The 18,025-nt window shown below is 38.1% G+C and overlaps 1 pseudogene; it reads left to right on the top strand.

Annotated features, from left to right (window-relative positions):
• The first annotated feature begins 8,628 nt into the window (after positions 1-8,628).
• On the top strand, positions 8,629-9,465 carry LOC100725390 (phosphomannomutase 2-like; annotated as a pseudogene).
• Positions 9,466-18,025: the final 8,560 nt, after the last annotated feature.

The raw sequence follows: 18,025 nt of genomic DNA on the forward strand, positions 1-18,025 counted from the left end.
TGTGAAAGTGATTTTTAAAATTGTGTAAGTTTTATACATATAATAAAAATAATCATGATTATTATTCTTTAAAATTTGCTCTTCTTGGGGTCACTCAGCTGAGCTGGACTGCAAAGCAGTGAGACCACAACATAGCTCTCTGGCCTTCCACTCCTGTCCTAAGAAGGTGGAAGGTGAGGTGAGCTGCATCATCACAGGTTCTGTGAGTTTCTTGGCCCTGTGGAACAATCTCTCTCTGTCTCTCTCTCTCTCTCTCTCTCTCAGGGGTTGCTAGGGACTGACTTTATTATCTTTACACTAAACTACATCCTCAGCCTTTTTGTTTTTTAAAAATATTTTCACATAGGGTCTTGCCAAATCACTACATTTTCCAGCTGGGCTTCAACTTGCAAGCTTCCTGCTTCAGTTTCCCAGAGTACAGTATTGAGATTTCAGGCATGAACCACTATGCCCAATTTGAAATAATCTCTTAGGAAAGGAATTTGGCCATATGTCACCAGAGCCTTTAAATGTGTCAGTTCCCTATGACTCAGTGACTTCTGTGCTAGGAATCTGCCTTAAAGAAATATACAGAAATGCAGATGAAGAATTTAAGTAATTGAATCCATAGCAGATTTACTTATATGAGAGAGACAGAGAGTTAGAGAGAGAGAGAGAGAGAGAGAGAGAGAGATCCTGCAAACAACCTGAATGTCCAAAAATATAGATTGGTTAAATAAATTGTCAGGTATTTATAGGATATTAAATTACACAACTATGAAGATTTTCTTTTAAACAGAATTTAAAGGAATGTTTGATGTAATATTGGACTGAAAAAGAAGTGAATCATAAAATTATACATTAAGTACAGTCTCATTTTATTTAAATAAAACTACATTTTATTTTTGTTTGTTTCTTTTGTTTTTTGAGACAGAGTCTCACTATATAGTTCAGGCTAGCCTTAAACTTGCTATGTATGTAACAGAGTCTGGCTTCACGCTAATGGCCGTTATCCTGCCTCAGCCTCCCTGGTGCTGGGATTACAGGTGTGTGTCACCACACCAGGCCTCAACTATGTTTTTAAAAAGTATGTTTGGAAAAAGCTACAAGGAAACATGAAAATATTAGTAGTGCTTTTCTCTGGGCAGCAGTAATTTATGCCTTCCTTTTGTTTTTATGGTTCTTGAGATTGACCTAGGACTGCACAGTGAGCCAATATCCCTAGCCCTTTTTTACTTTTTATTTTGAGACAGGGTCTTTTTAAGTCACTAAATTGCTAGGATACAACTTTTGATCCTCTGTCTCAGTTTACCAGAGTGCTGGGATTACAGGCATATGCTGCCACACTGGGCTTCCTTTGTAATTTTTTAAAAATTCTGCCTCAGATTTGGGCATTGTTCCAAGCCAAACCTCACAGGAAGCAGCACTTTTCTGATAAGCTTTATGGGAAGCAATTTCTCTTCACCACCAAGTCAGACCAGATACTGCTACAGATTTAGGCCCCGAGTGCTTGGAAAACCTTCAGATCATTTTTTCTTAGGTATATGAATTCGAACCCAGGGCCTTCACATTAAGCTATATCCCCAGCCCTTTTTCTATTCTTTATTTTGAGATAGTCTTGCTAAATTAGTAAATTGCCTAGGCCAGGATTGAATTTACCATCCTCCTGCCTCAGTGTCCCAGAGTGCTGAGATTCTAGTTGTGAGCCTATGTGTCCAGCTTCTGAGTTATTCTTTAATAAGTGTTGCTTTGATTGATGAACTAGATACACTTCAGGCCTTTTGTCATTGATTTTCTGATTTCCATTTTCACCAGCACCTGGAGAGTAGCAAGAGAACATACCGAGGAGCCATATGTGTCCCAAGATGGGTCTAGGTCTAAGTTGTCCATGATGTTAGCAACATTTATGTTTCTCCATAGAAGCTCTCAGATGACACTTGGAGGTCCTCGGAAGAAAAAGTGATCTACTGGTGTTACTCTGCCTCCAGTCTCCATTTCTAACATTTGTTAGAACACAAATGAGTCTACTTAAATGTAAATTTAAGAATACACATTTGTATCTTTAAGCAAGTACCTATTTAAAAGTTATGTCAAGTCAACTGTAAATGGCTTATATGATCCTCCTACCTTTATAAATATACCTTTACAAGGTCCTGGAAGACCGATTCATCTCTGCCATTATCAGTCCTCAGAGTTCTAGCAGGGACTGTAAACCAGAGGACAGCCTCAGCCCTGAGCCTTCAGACCCCACTTCTGGGGACTCTGGCACACACTAGTGGATTCCCCAGTCATCCACTGCCTCATAGGTAAGCACTCCTTTGGCTCTCTGGGGCATGAGAATTGCTCCCTAGGTGCATGCTTACCTTCTGGAGGTCAGGCTTGGAGAAAGGATCTGTGCAGGAAGCAGAGGCAGAGTGCAGCTCTGGTTTCCAGACACCTGGAGCATGATCTAGGAGTGAGCTTAGCTCTTCAGATTTCTGACCTCATGAGGAGAAACACATCGTCTGTTTCCTCTTGACCTACTGCATCACTGGAGAACTCCCAGTGCTTTTCTTTTTCCTTTCTTCCTTCCTTTCTCCTCTTCCTCCCTTCTTCCCTTCCCCTATTTGTTTCTTTTTTCTCTTTCTCTCTCCCTAACCACTCCCCTTTCCCTCCTAGTCCCTCTCTCTTTTGGTTGCATCGCTGGGGATCAAATCCAGGGCCTTGTGCAAGCTAGGCAAGGGCTCTACCACTGAACTAACTCCCAACCTTTTACTTTCTTTGTTTTTTGAGACAAGGTCTCTTTGTGTAGTTCCGGCTGGGCTTTTAAACTCACTATATGACCCAGGCTGGCCTTGAACTCATGGCAATCTTCTTACCTCAGCAGCCTCAATGCTGGGATTACAGGACTACACCATCATGCCTGGTCCTACATTTTCTTGAAACAAATTTTTGACAACTTGTTAAGTTTTCCTTGTTGCAAGTTTTGTTGAGGGTTTTGTCTTTGTATCTTCAGGTTACCCTGGCAAGATACATAAAATTACAAAGTAGGTTTTGCTTATTTTTATCTATATGCATTTAATAGTACATGTATTGAGATACTTTAGTTCAAAGTAAAAATACTTCTTTTTCTCAACATAAGCATAATTAATACTCACTACAAAAATGCAGCCATTTCTTAAAGATATAAGTAAGAATGTAAGAACACCTTTTTTTAGAAAGAACTCACCTTTTTAGAAATAACTTCAATTTATTTTAGGGGATACATTCTTTTAAAAATGCTGGCAAGAAGACAGGCGTGGTGGCAAACACCTGTAATCCCAGCACTCAGGAGGCTGAGGCGGGAGTATCATTGTGAATACAAGACCAGCCTGGCCTACAAAGTAAGCTCAAGGCCAGTTTGAACTGCATAGCGAGACCCTATCTCAAAAAAGAAAAAAAAAAAAACCCAAAACAAAACAAAACAAAAAAAAACCAAAAAACAAAAGTCTATAGGGATAGACACACACACTTTGGTCTTCATAGAAAGTGAAATGATTCTATCATAAAGTTTTATAATCTGTATTTGCTTTTAACATTATATGATGGATCATTTTTCATTTCAGCAAATATGTATCTGCATCATAGTTCTTATTGGCTATAGAATTTTCTACTGTATTTATTCATTTATTTAATACATATTCAAAGACAAGTATGGTGGTACATGCCTATAATTCGAGCACTCTGAGAGGCTGAGAGGCAGGATGATCATAAGTTTGAGCCCAGCCTGGGCAACTTAGCAAGCAAATTAGTAAGATCCATCTAAAAGTGAAAAAATAAAAATAAAAGAAAAAAGGACTGGGATGTAGCTTAGTGTAAAGGCTCTAGGTTCAATCTCAAGTACTGAAAAAAGAGTCATATATTCAGATATACCCCATTTGCCTGAAAATAAGACCTAACTATAAATTAGGCCTTAGCATGATTTTTTCAGGATGGTCATAATATAAGCCCTGACCTGAAAATAACCCCCAATTAATACTGTCAGTCAGAGAGACACGTTTAGTATTTCCATTGCAACACATGATGGACATATTGAATTATAAAATAACAATATTAATGTATAATTAAATATAAATGATATTGACTTTAATACTTAAATGATATTGTAAATTATCATTATTTGTAAGTACCCAAGCAGGTTCCTTTGCGCAAGAGGTAAACACCTATGTAAACAGTTGAACTTGAGACTTTTTGCAGAGTGACCAATTAGAGTGGCAACACTACATGAACAACATGCATTCTTAATAACAAACAGACAGAATTGTGTCTAGTAAAAATCTTCATATGTTGTGTGTTGTAATGGATGTACTTCATGCACTTGTGTGAAGTAAAGAACTTTTTCTGAATTTTTGTGCCTGCAATTTTTCACAACTTCTTTGTGACCCATCATTCTCAACTGTCATCATTTTTGTTGCCACTGTCTTGTAAGTCTTCAATTACACTTGATGTAACAGAAACATTTTGAGCCAGCCTGCCAGAGGCTGTGACTTGGGTGGAGCATTCGTGGAGTAAAGTCGCTGATGGCTGTGTTGCCAGCGTACTATGAGCAGGCTACGTGAACAAGAAGTGCTCATTTAAGGAGAGCATGATTGCTGGACATGAGGGACTGGGGCCAATGATTCTATGGGAAATGAGAGAGCAAGAAATTCAGGATGGAATTCGGGGTTCAGAGAGCTATGAGAATGTTCTAGAACAGTGATGACAAACCTATTAGAGATGAGTGCCAAGACTGTAACCCAAAACCCACTTATTTATCACAAAGTGCCAGCATTACAATTAAACCCAAAAACTGAAGCTTTAGTTTAGAAAAACAACTCATGCATTAATATTTTTTAAAATGTTTTTAATTTTAGAAACACATAGTGATAATATTCATCATGGGGAATTTGTACTACACATAGTATACCTTGCTTCTTCTCTTTTTCTACTTTCCTGTTCTCTATTCACATCTTTTGTCTTAAAAACAAAACAAAACAAAACAACACTTGTGCCATAGGTTTGCCACCACTGTTCTAGAAAATGATATGACTATATTTGAATAAATGTAGATGGTTGTGAACAAAAAAATAAGACATCCCCTGATAAGTCCTATTGCATCTTTTAGAGCAAAAATTAATATAATTTTAAAATTATTAATATAATTTGGGGGAAACATTGTGGACCAATAACTGAAATAGATTTTTGGGATATAGTCAGTTATCAAGTCTTTGTAAACACAAATTTATCAGAGTATATTAATATCCTGAAAAGCTGGACAGAAAAATCAATTTTTGCCAGTATAAAAGGAAGCTATAATGAATATGTATTCCTACATTTTTGTGCCTTAACCCAAACATTGGCTTATGTATTATGTTTATTGTTTTATTGATTCTATTCTATTCTGTTTTGATTTTTAAAAATTCTATTCTGTTCTGTTTTGTTTTTCCTATATCTGAAGGTATGGGCAGCTATTTTGAAGACAAAAGGCATCATGGTAGCCACTTTTGATTTCCTATTATCTTGTTTTGAAACCCTGTATCACTTACACTATTTTGCTTGTTTTATTCTCTTTAAAATAAATTAAATTTTGATGTAAATACAGATTATCATTCAGAAAAATTGTTCCCGCTGATACTCTTTCATCAGTGGAGCCTCCTGCTCCATATTTATGCCAACCTTGTGTGTTAGAAAGGTTTTAATCTTTGCCAATCTGATAGGCAAAATTAAAATAAATGTTATCTATTTTTTGCTAAGTAACAGCTCATATCTTTTACCCTTGGATGTTTTCTGTCTTTGTGATTTATATAAGGAAATTATCAGATATTTTACAACTATATCTCAACATTTTATTTGTCTTTGGAATTGATTTGTGGCATATTTTAAAAAACCATCTGGAGTTTTTGTTTCTTTATGCTTTTATTTTGCAGAGACCAACTTCTATGTCACTTAACCATAGCTTTTTTATTTTTATTTTTAGCACTGGGAATCGAGCACTAGATTCATATGTGCTCGGCAAACACTCTACCACTCAGCTACATCCCCAGCCTTATAACTTTCATGAGCATTGATGATTAATAAATCTCGAGTTAAAAGTATTTGAAGAAATTGGATTATAGGTTTCCTTTCTTTCTCTCTCTTTTCTGACTGTCTCTGTCTCTCTCTGTTCCAGAAGAAACACTGATGTCAACTCATGTATCTCCTGTAGCATAACTGGCCGCGGGAGCATATGGGAAGAGATCTGAGATTCTGTTCCTTGATGTGGTTTTGGGGGACTGATTTCTGCTGGTTGGAAATGCAAGCTGAGGGATGTAAAGAAAACAATGAGGACTGAGACTATAACTCAGTGGCACAAGCACCTGCCTGGCAGAAGAGGAGAAGAGGTAACAGTCAATCTGACTATAAGAAGTCGAGGGAGAGTGAGGAGGTGGAGGGAAAGAGATGCAGAGCTGAAGTAAACAGTGGACATCTGAGGAAAGAGGCTCAAAGGTAATTTTTAGGAAGTTTGTCAGTGTGATAACCAGTCCTTCCAAAACCTGTAATAAAAACACATTTATGCATCATGTTTTGAAGTTTGAATTGATGCTAAAGTGGGAGACAGGCCATGAACCCCAGTCTCTCAGGTTGACTCCTTCTCCAAGAGGGATTTGTCTGGAATTTGTGCCAGTGAGGCTGCCGGGGGCTGCAGAAAAGAGAAGTAACAGTCTCTCACTGAAAGAGGATAAGGAAGCGGGACTGCAGTCATGTGGCGTGGAGAGTCACTGACCTCAGAGAGAAGCTGAGTGGGTAGGTGTGGGTGTGTGGTGGGGAGAGAGACACTGTTAAACTATTGAACCCACTAATTCTTAAGATACCCTGCACATGAGTCTTCTAGCACATGAAATAAATGTCCCTAATCTTTCAGTCAGTGGGAATGGGAACTTCTGTTACTTGCAGCTGAAAACATTCTTACGCACACAGTAAAGTTTATAGCACTTGAACAAACTGGAACTCCAGCAAAAGGGTCCACAGGGTCATCTGGACTCAGTTTATGCCAAATGTTTAGACCAAACCTTTCCTTAAGAGCCACTCTGAACCATACTGGTTCTCAAAGCATCCTCTATCCGCTCGTACCATGGACTCTGCACACGCTTCGTAGAACCCTCCTCTTTCTGCTCTGGCTCAACTCCTTGTCTCTGTTTTGAGTCAAAGGCTCCACAAAAACGTCCCTGTGCTCTTGTGTCTGAGTGAGAGTTCCTTGTGTGTTCCCACAGAGCCCCATGCTTTGCTCACGAGAGTTCTTTCCAAGCTGCGTGGAAAGTGCTTGGGCTGCTCTGTGAACACAGGGAGCAGGTGTGTTTTCGTCACCAACATCTAGGAAGTGCCTGAGATACTGCCATCCTCTGCTCCCTATTTGCTGAATGAATAAATATAAAAGCACATATTCTCTCTACTTGGACTTTAAAAAGAGTCTACCTTTTATAAGAAAGCTGTAATTTGTTATAAACATAGATCAGGAAAGCAATTACACAGGTCATGGGGCACACACCTGTAATCCTCCCTTGGGGAGGCAACCAGCCTAAACTACACAGGGAAACCCTGTCTCAAAAGAAAAAAGAAAAAGAAGAGAGAAGTTGTTCCATTTTTTTCTATAACAGAAATTCTTTTTAGTACTGACTGCTTAATACAGAGCCATGTTTTTTTAAAAAGTATAAAACAAGGTGAATTTAACAGTTATAAACCACAGTTTTGCAAAGAAACTATTATTATATACAATATAAGAGCAGTCATAGAGTAGGATTTACTTTTTTCAAAATATTCAAAGAACTGAAACTCAACTAAAGGAACAAATAAACTCAATTAAATATGAATCATCAGGCAGTCATGAGTTCGATTCCCGGTACCGATAAAAAGGAAAAAAACAAAACAAAAAATGAATCATATAGAAGGCTGAGGATTTAGCTCAGTGGCATAAGCACCTGCCTGGCAAATGTGAGGTCATGAGTTTGATCCCTGGTACCAAAACAAACAAACAAATGAATCATATAAAAAATCACAGATCTATATAGGCATCACCAAATAATATATGCATATTATAAATATAAATATGCTTAATAGTTTATGTCACTAGAGAAGTACAAATTAAGACAATAAACTGATAATATTATACATTTATTAGAATGACTAAAATTCAGAAGCTTGTCAATTGTAAACACAAGCAAGCAGGTGGAGAAACAGTTGTTTATTGGAATGCAAAATAGGACAGCTACTTTCTTTTTTAAAATTGTATTTTAAAAAGAAAAAATAAAGCAAAATTTCAAAAACAATAGGCAAGTAACAATGGTTAATATATTGCGTATTGTTATCTTTAAATTAGTAGTAACTCGGAGTATAAGATATAGGCATTTAATTGTACAAACCATATTAACACAAACCTTTCTTTTTAATGAACTAAGAGAAATTACTAGTACAACTACGTTAACTAAAACATATATAATTTTTTTGGCTTTTCCTTTGCTTTACTCCTTTCCCCCATCCCTGTATCTCTTTCCTTTTGAACAGTTTATTGCACATTTTGAATCTTATTTTGAATCTTTTTCAGTTCTCACAGTAGAGAGACGATATAATGTTTATACCTACGAGTCTGATTTATTTCACTTAGAAATATGGACTCAAGTTGCATCCATTTACCTATAGAACTCTCAACTCTGTCTTTCTTTATAGCCGAGAAGTAATCCATTATATAAAAAGATCACATCTTGAGTGTGATATGCACAGTGACAGTGACAGCCCACCAGTGCTGTGCCTCTTCCATGTGGATGGGACCCTGATAGCCCTGCAGTAGAAAATTACCAAAGAAGTGGATGACTTTCTATAAAAATTGAATCAGAAGACCAAAACTGGAGTGGTAGGCAGGTCAGACTTTGAGAAAATACAGGAACAACTGGGAAATGATGTGGTGGAGAAATATGTGTTTCCATAAAATGGCTTGGTAGCATACAAAGATGGAAAAGTCTTATGTAAACAGAATACTGAAGGTCACCTGGGTGAGGCCCTAATTTAAGATTTAATCAATTACTGTCCAAGCTACACTGCAAAAATTAAACTCCCAAAGAAAAGGAGTACTTCACTGAATTCTGAAATGGGATGCTGAATGTGTCCCCTATTGGAAGAAGCTGCAGCTAAGGAGAAAGCATTGAGTTCTACGAACTTGATAAAAAAGAAAACATAAGACAAAATTTCATAGTGGATCTGCAGAAGGAGGTTTCAGGAAAAGGCCTCACGTTTTCCATAGGAGGCCAAGTCAGCTTTGATGTCTTTTCTGATGGATGGGATAAGAGATGCTGCCTGAGACAGGTGGGAAATGATGGTTTTAAGACCATTTACTTCTTTGGAGACAAAACTGTGCCAGGTGACAATGACTATGCGATCTTCATAGACCCTTGAACAGTGGGCTACACCATGACAACACCCAAAAACAAACGCAGGCTTTGTGAAGAGCTCTTCTCTTAATATGGAAGAGGAGGGGTCCTGAGCAACAAGCCTACAAGGTCACTGGGGAGCAGAGCTGTGGCCACTGACATATGTGCATAGGACACGCACTTCCACTCGCTCCAGGCTGATTCTGCACTTTCCAGTCATGCACAGTCCAGACAGCACCCTGTGGGACAGGAAATCACCCCACACTCCCACCACCCCGCTACTCCATTGCCAAAGCATTCAGAGGGGAGAATAAAAGACTTATCAAGAATGCTCTGACCTGGAGGAGTAGCTCTTTTTTATGGTACAAGAGGTCGTAGGTTCTGGGAAAAAAAAACCACAAAAAACCAGTGACCAGGCATGGTGGTGCATGTTGAGATCCCAGCACCCTCAAGGCTGAGGCAAAAGGATCACTGTGAGTTTGAGACAAACCTCAGCTAAAAAGTGAGTTTAAGGCCAGCCTTAACTATGTAGTGAAACCCTTCCTCAAAACAAACAAACAAACAAACAAAATCTTTCAGGAATAGCAACAAAAGGCTTTGCCTTCTGTCCCCCAGTCTGAGATCTGCATGATGTCTGCACTCAGATTATATGTGAGTTTTTTGAAACTGCCCAGGCATTCCAGAATGATATAGAACAAATGGGTCTCCCTCTCTGTGGATCTTGTGAAAATTTAACAGCTGTTAATGTCCAGATCTCTGCATTGTCAATACCAAAAGGGAATTTGATGTTGAGAAAGAAGACAGGCCATCCTCAGTGACCTGCCCCCAGTTTTGAGATGCTATCTCATCCCCATCCCAAGCCTGCATGGAGATTGGGATTATGAGCATGGGTGACATCAGGCCAAGTGACTGGATATGGTGTTTTCCTCTTTGTGAGCCACAGACCTCAGTACGACCTGCCAGACAGGTCATATAACAACTGATGCCATGGAGTTTATACCTTGGCTGCACTACAGCCCAGGGCAGCTCTACAGTCATTGCAGTGAATGCCCTGGTTCCTTTTCCATAACCACCAATCCTGGAGGACAGAAGACCTGTCAGCCCTTCCCACGGAGGCTGGATGCTGTTTGGGTTCATGGAAGCTAAACTGGGAAGGCAGGAGTCACCGCCAGGAACACCCTGTCTGGATAGGACCTGGATTCTCAGGCAGTGGTTACAAGAGCAGCACCTGTACACTGGGCTGTCCATACACTGCCCAGGTCCTATTTCAGACCTTGATTTGAGGGTGAGAGCTATCACTGCCCTCTGCCTCTCTGTCCTTTGCAAGAATATGACTGGAAGATTCCTAAGAATGGTCCCGGAGCCACTCTGTAGTAACTGGAAACACTAGGATTCACAAACCCTCAAGGCAGGTTACTGCTGGGGCCCAGGGACCACCAGGTACTCCCTACAGATAAGCCTTCCAGTCCCTGCTATTCAGTTGCTGGGGCTCAGCATCAATGAAGTGAAAGCCTAAAGTAACCCACATTTGCCCCCTTACCCCCTCTACCTTACACAGGTGGGAGTCTCAGGGTCTCAGAGCTGGCTACTCTCTGGCCTGTGGCTTGGTTGAGTTTTGCAAATGGTACTATAATAGATGAATTCCAGCACATTAAAGCAAGTTCAGTTTGCTATTTAAAAGAATCACATCTTTTTTAATCCATTCCTCAATTGATGGGCTTTGGGGTGTTTCTAAGATTTAGCTATTACAAATTGCACTGCTATAAACACGGGTGCACATGTATCATTGTGTTACAGTTTTTAATTCTTCTGGGAAGATACCCAAAAAGGGGAACAGCTGAGTCAAACAGGACCTCTAATCCTAGTTTTCTGAGGAATCTCCATACTGATTTCTACAGTGGTTGCACCAGCCTACATGCCCACCAACAGTAGAGAAGGGTTCCTTTCCCCCTACAATCCCTCAAGCATTTGTTATTGGTTGATTTTGTGATGATAACCGTTGTTTCTGGGTTGAGATGGAATCTCAGAATTGTTGTAATTTGCATTTCTCGAATGACAAGTAATGCTGAACATGTTTAAAAATACATTTATTTGCTGTGTTTCTTCATCTGACAAGTGTATATTCATCTCAGATGCCCATTTTTGGATTAGGTCTTTAAATTTGGGAGGTCTGATATTTTTTCTAGTTCTTTATGTGTTCTCAATGTGTTTGTCTGAGGAACAGCTGGAAAACATTTTTTTCCCACATTGTGAGTTGTCTCTTCATTCTTTTGGTGGCTTCTCTTGCTGTGCAGAACCTTTTTAATAAGATAAGATCCCAGTAGTTGATTCTTTGTGATAGTTCCTATATGATTCAGGTTTTATTCATAAAATATTTGCATACACCAGTGTCTTCAAAGTTTTACTCTATCTTCCAGCAGATTTAATGTTTCTGTTTTAAAATTTAGATCTTTGATACATTTCAAATTTAATTTAGTGTGTGGTGAAAGATATGGATCCAATTTTAATCTTTGGCATGTGCAAGGCCAATTTTTCCAGCATCATTTATCAAAGAGGCTATCTCTCTTCCAGTGAATATGTTTGACACTTTTGTCAAAGATAAAGTGACTGGGGACTGGGGATTTAGCTCAGCGGCATAAGTGCCTGCCTTGCAAGCAGGCAGTGGTGAGTTTGATCCCCGGTACTGATAAAGATGAAAAAAGACCAAAAAGGAAAAAAAAGATAAGGTGACTGAGTGTGTCTAGAGATCTTTCTTCATCTTCTAATATGTTCCATTGATCTTGTCTAGGTTTTTTTTTTTTCAGTACGATGCTGTTTTTATTACAGTAGCTTTACAGTACAACTTCAAAGAGGATTGTGATGAGCATTGTGATGCCTCCTGTCTTGCTTTTATTGCCCAGAATTGCCTATGCTATTCTAGGTTTCATCTGGAAATGAATTTTAGGATTGTTTTCTTTAATTCTGTGAGGTACGCTGTTGAAATTTTGATCAAAATGACATTAAATCTGTATAACAGTTTTGGAAATATAGCCATTTTCACTATATTGATTCTTCCTACCCAAGAGCAAGGAATATCTTTTCATTTTCTGATAGCTTCTTTAACTTCCTTTTTCAAAGTACTGTAGTTTTCAATATAGAGGTTTTTACATCCTTTGTTAGATTGATCCTTAGGTCTTTCTTTCTTTCTTTCTTTCTTTCTTTCTTTCTTTCTTTCTTTCTTTCTTTCTTTCTTTCTTTCTTTCTTTCTTTCTTTCTTTCTTTCTTTCTTTCTTTCTTTCTTTCTTTCTTTCTCTTCTCCTCCTCTTTCTTGTTCTTTATCTCCTCCTCCTCCTTATTCTTTTTCTAGATGGTATTGTCAAGGCTGTTTCTTTCATTTCTCTTTCAGTGAGTTTGTGTACAGCAAGGCTATTGATTTTTGAGTGTTGACTTTGGATCTCGCTGTTACTGAATTGCACATTAAATCTACTAGTTTTTTGGGGGAGTTTTTGGGGTCTTTTCTGTAAACTAACATGTCATCCACAAATAATAATAATCTAATTTCTTCCTTTCCTATCATTATTCCTTTTATTTCTTTCACTTGTCTAATTGCCCTGGCTAAAATTTCAAGAACTATGTTGAAAAAGAGTGGAGACTGGACATCCTTGTCTTGTTCCTGATTTTAGAGAGAAAGTTTTCAGCTTTTGTCCATTCAGTACGAAATTGATTGTTAGTTTCTCATAGATGGCTTTTATCAGATTGACATAAACACCATCTATTTCAATTTTCTGTAGCGTTTTTATCATGAATGGGTGCTGGACTTTGTGAAAAGCTTTTTCTGCATCTATTGAAATGATCATACAGTTTTTGTCCCTGCCTCTGTTAATATGGTGTATTACATTATATATATATATATATATATATATATATATATATATATATATATATAAAACCATCTGATAACCATCTGGCATTCCTAGGATGAATGCCACTTGGTCATGATAATTTGATGATTTATTGCATTCTGTTTGCCCATATCTTATTGAGAATTTTTGCATCTACACTCATTAGGGAGATTGGCCTTTAATTCTCTTTCTTAGCCAGATCCTTTTCCAGTTTTGGTATCAGGTCTTGCTTCCAGTAATGGATTTGGAAGTATTGTTTCCCTTTCAATTTCATAAGAGAGTTGCAAAAGCAGTGGTATTAGGTTTTCTCTAAATTTCTTGTAGAATTCAGCAGTGAATTGTCAAGGCTAGGCTTTGCTTTGTTGGTAATTATATCTGCAATTTCACTGATTGATATTGGTTTATTCAGGATTTTTTTTTTTTTTTTTTTTTTGGTGGTACCGGGGATCAAACTCAGGAGCTTGTGCTTGCCAGGCAAATGCTTATACCACTGAGCTAAATCCCTGGCCCTATTCAGGATTTTTGTATTTTCTTGATTTAGCTTTGATAATTTATATGTTTCTAGGAATCTGTCCATTTCATCTGCATTTTCCATCCAATAGAATGCAAGTTCTCAAAGTAGGTATAGGTGATCTTTTGGATTTCTGCAGGGTCTATTGAGATTTCACCCTTTTTCTTCCTAATTGTGTGGATTTGAGTCTTTTCTTTCCTTTTTTTGATAAATTTAGCTAAGGTTTTGTCAATTTTATTTAATCTTTCAAAGAACCAACTCTTCAATTCTTTGATTCTTTGTATTGCTTTCTTAATCTTCAATGTATTAATTTCTGCTCTGATCTTTATAATTTTCTCTCTCATACAAGTTTTGGGCTTGACCTGCTCTTCCTTTTCTAGATGTTTATGATTCAATATTAATTTATTTATATGCACTTGCTCTGTTTTCCTGATATGATTATTTACTGCTATAAATTTCCCTCTTAGGACTGCTTTCATTGTGTCCCATAAGTTCAGATATGTTGTACTGTAATCATTTAATTGTAGAAACTGTCTAATTTCTTTAATTACATCTGTGACTCACTGGTTCAGAGCTATGTTTTAAAATATAATTCACATAACATTCACCCCTTTAAAATATATAACTCAGCAGGGTGTGGTGGCACATGCCCATAGTCCCAGCATTTGGGATGCTGAGACAGGAGGATGATGTGAGGTCAGACAGCCTGGGCTACATAGTGAGTTCAAGACCAGCTTGCATTACATTATGAGACTCTGTCTTAAAAACAAAAGAAAAGAAAACAAATAAACAAAAAAATCATATAATGTATATAATTCAGTGTTTGTTTGTGGCACTGGGGGTTGAATCCCAGGCCTTGTGTGTGCTAGGCAAGCACTCCACTACAATCACTTGCCATCCTTTTAAACATTTTATTTTAAGACACGATTTTGAAAGTTTCCCAAGGCTGGCCTGAAACTTGTATTCCTCTTACCTCAGCCCTCTGAGTAGCTGGGGCGGTAGTTGTGTGCCCCTATACTTGACCTAATTCAGTGTTTCTAATTGTATTTACAAGGTTGTATATCGGTCACCACTATCCAATTTCAGAACATCTTTCATCATCCCTCTGACCATCAGCACCTCACCCCATTCCCTTCTCATCCTAACCTCTGGCAACCACAAATCTGTGTTCTGTCACAATGGCTTTGCCTATCTGGGGCATTTCAAATAAATGGAATCCCACAACATGTTGCCTGTGTGTCTTTCACTTAGCCTAATATTTCTGAGGTTTAACCAAGTAATAGCATGTTGTCTGTACTTCATTTTTCCCATAGTTGAGTAGAGTCACATTGCATGGATGTAGCCTGTTTTAACTATTCATCAGTTGACAGACCTTTGAGCTATTTCCAGTTTAGCGTTATAATGCATAATGCTTCTTTGAATGCTTGTGCACAAGTTTCCATGGTATGAGCTTTTAATTTTCTTGGTTTACCTAAGAATGGAACTGCTTGGTCATATGCTAACTCTGTGTTTAGCTTTTTGAAGACTGTCAAACTATTACCAAAGTGGCTGTACTATTTTACACACCCACCAGCAAAGTTTGAGAGTTTTTTTTTTTCTCTACCTCTTAAGATTAATTTTTTTTCTTTTTTTCTGGTCCTGGGGGTCGAACTCACAACTGCCTGCTTGCAGGGCAGGTGCTTATGATGCTGAGCTAAATCCCCAGCCCCAAGAGAGTTTAATTTGAGAAGAGTTATCTTTAGGTATCAGAATGCTGAAGTTGAAAAATAGGAATGATGCTGTTCATACTTCTGTGGTTAATGCGAATTACTTAAATGATCAGTAACACCTCACTAATCTGTCAATCATTTGATCCTCAGGGATTAAAAGGACAAGGTAAGAGAAAATAAGCAACTTTGCAATGGATGTTTGATATAACCAAAGACATCTATACCTTTTAAAAAGGACAGTATTCAAACTGAGAGTAGAAGAGACTACAAAGTTACTTAATTTCTTTTGCTGTGTCCAAAGCCTGATTTTTAAAAGGAACTGATGAACTTGGAAGAGCTAACTCATGTAATGAAAGAGACACAGATAGAAAAGCTTGTGAAGGCTTCTGGCAGGAGGCATGTTTCCGAATACTCTGGGTTCCCAAAACACTAGTCCTCCACTTCCCTTTATTCAGGATTGGATCCCAGAAGACAAAGGCCCTTGTGTAAAGTCTGAAATCATTATTGTCATTAAATACTCTAAGACACTGGGTACAAGATAGCATCACCTCAATAATATACTCTTATGGATGTGTGTTACACAAAAGGGCTGTTTCATGCTTGGGAAACAAACTTCATGACTTCCAAAATATTCATCTCCACTTGAAGCCCTGTGTATCAGGTTGGTGGCAGTGGCAAAAAGCCCAGAGGGCGTAAGGACCAAGGACACGAGTGGTAGCCTAGAAACACCTTCACATAGTATGGGAAATAAGGCCTGGGAAGTTGACATCATAGAAGAGAGGCCAAGATAGCAAAAGACAGTGGTAGTAGCTCAGGTTGGTCCTCAAATTTATGGGGAGGCCAAATAAAATGTTCTCAGGGGACTCCCAGAATGGCTTCTGATGGGGAAAAAAGTCTTATCTCTGTCAGTGAGATAAGAGCAGAGGACACAAGGTTTGCCATTATTTGTACATTAATAGTCTACAACATTCTGGTCGGGAAGCATAGTCTATTAATGAAACAGAATGAAATATAAGTAGGTAGCTGAGGAATACGCTGAACAAATTTGATCTGAGTGACTAGAAGCACATTGTTCTCTTTGTGATGAATCCTAGGTCCATGAAATAAAATTTTTTCCACTTTGAGTCTTTGTTATTGTTATAGCTGATGTAATAAAGCTGTTTAATGGCCTTTCCCACCATAAGTTGCCATGTTCTCATATTTAGGAAATTTCCATTACTTTAGAGATTAATTTTCCCACAGTTTATTTTTTTTAATCCCATGATATTTGGGATTAGAGATGAAAATGTAACTTGCAGTTATGGCAGGAAAAGTAAGCAGCTAATATAATGTGGAAAAAAAAAAAAAAAAAAAAGCAAGCTCCATTGGAGCCAGCATGTTGAATTAACACAAAGCCATTGCCAACAGAACCATGAGGAAAGCCATGCCCCGGGGGCTCACACTCAGGTGGGAGGAAGGGAAGGGCCCCTGAACAGTGCCCTTTCAACATCACAACAATGAGATCATGCCTTAAATTTTCTAGTGGCTGAGATGTGATCAAAGTATATAGTGACTGTTAAAATTTTTAAAAATATAGTGAAAGACCTACTGTCATTAATTTCCCTCAAAATACCTCTCACTTCCAACATACTTAGCATTTGCCACTTTCTAAAGCAGTTCTAGAACTACTTTTCCTGAGTGTTTTCAGTTGCTCTGTCATGGCTGTTGTAATATCCTGAAATGACTCAAAACGTTCACCTTTCATGTTTATGTTACATGCACTGTGGAACATTGCAGGGAGGTTGTCCTGCAAACTGTGTGGTGAGGCGATGACGTTGTTTGGACATCATAGAACGGATGCACATGAACTAGGAGGGTGCTGACATCACCGGGAGACAAAGTCTTATGGAAAAACTGTCACACATGCAGTATGGAAAATTAAACAACTGGGAGAAATATTTCCCTGCCACTCCCAACAAAACATTTTACCTTTCATTGTCATTTGACTTTGGGGAAACCTAGAAGTCACATGATGCCAGACTCTGTGACTCAGGTGAATGATAACACACCATGTTTTCATGACCTGCCTTTTCAGTGGGTGTCCCTGGACAGAAACATATTTTTTTATTACATCTTATAAAGACATTCACAAAAAAGAACCTCCAGAACTGCTTCAGGAAGTGGCAAGAAACTTGGGATAAAAGTGTGTTCGTATTTTGAGAGTGATTAATAGCAGTGTGTCTTTCACTGTAACAATTATAAATTGAAATACACATTTTTTTTTTGTTTTGGTCTTTTCGTTTTTATCTGTTCCAGGGATCGAACTCACGACTGCCTGCTTGCAAGGCAGGCACTTATGCCGCTGAGCTAAACCTCCAGCCCCTGAAATACACATTTTTAAATCATCATTTGTACACTAGTATGTACACTCAGTCAATGGTCTTTTTGAAGACATTATCAGTTATATATTTCCCACACTTTCCAGACCTGCAAGAAAGAAATATAATAGCTTTTATCTGATAAATTCTGGTACATACTAGAGCATAAAGACATTATATAAGAAGCACAGGG

Source organism: Cavia porcellus, unplaced genomic scaffold (genome assembly GCF_034190915.1).
Source record: "Cavia porcellus strain 051 isolate PalLab524CR breed Dunkin Hartley unplaced genomic scaffold, mCavPor4.1 scaffold_11, whole genome shotgun sequence".
In the NCBI taxonomy this organism is placed as follows: Eukaryota; Metazoa; Chordata; class Mammalia; order Rodentia; family Caviidae; genus Cavia; species Cavia porcellus.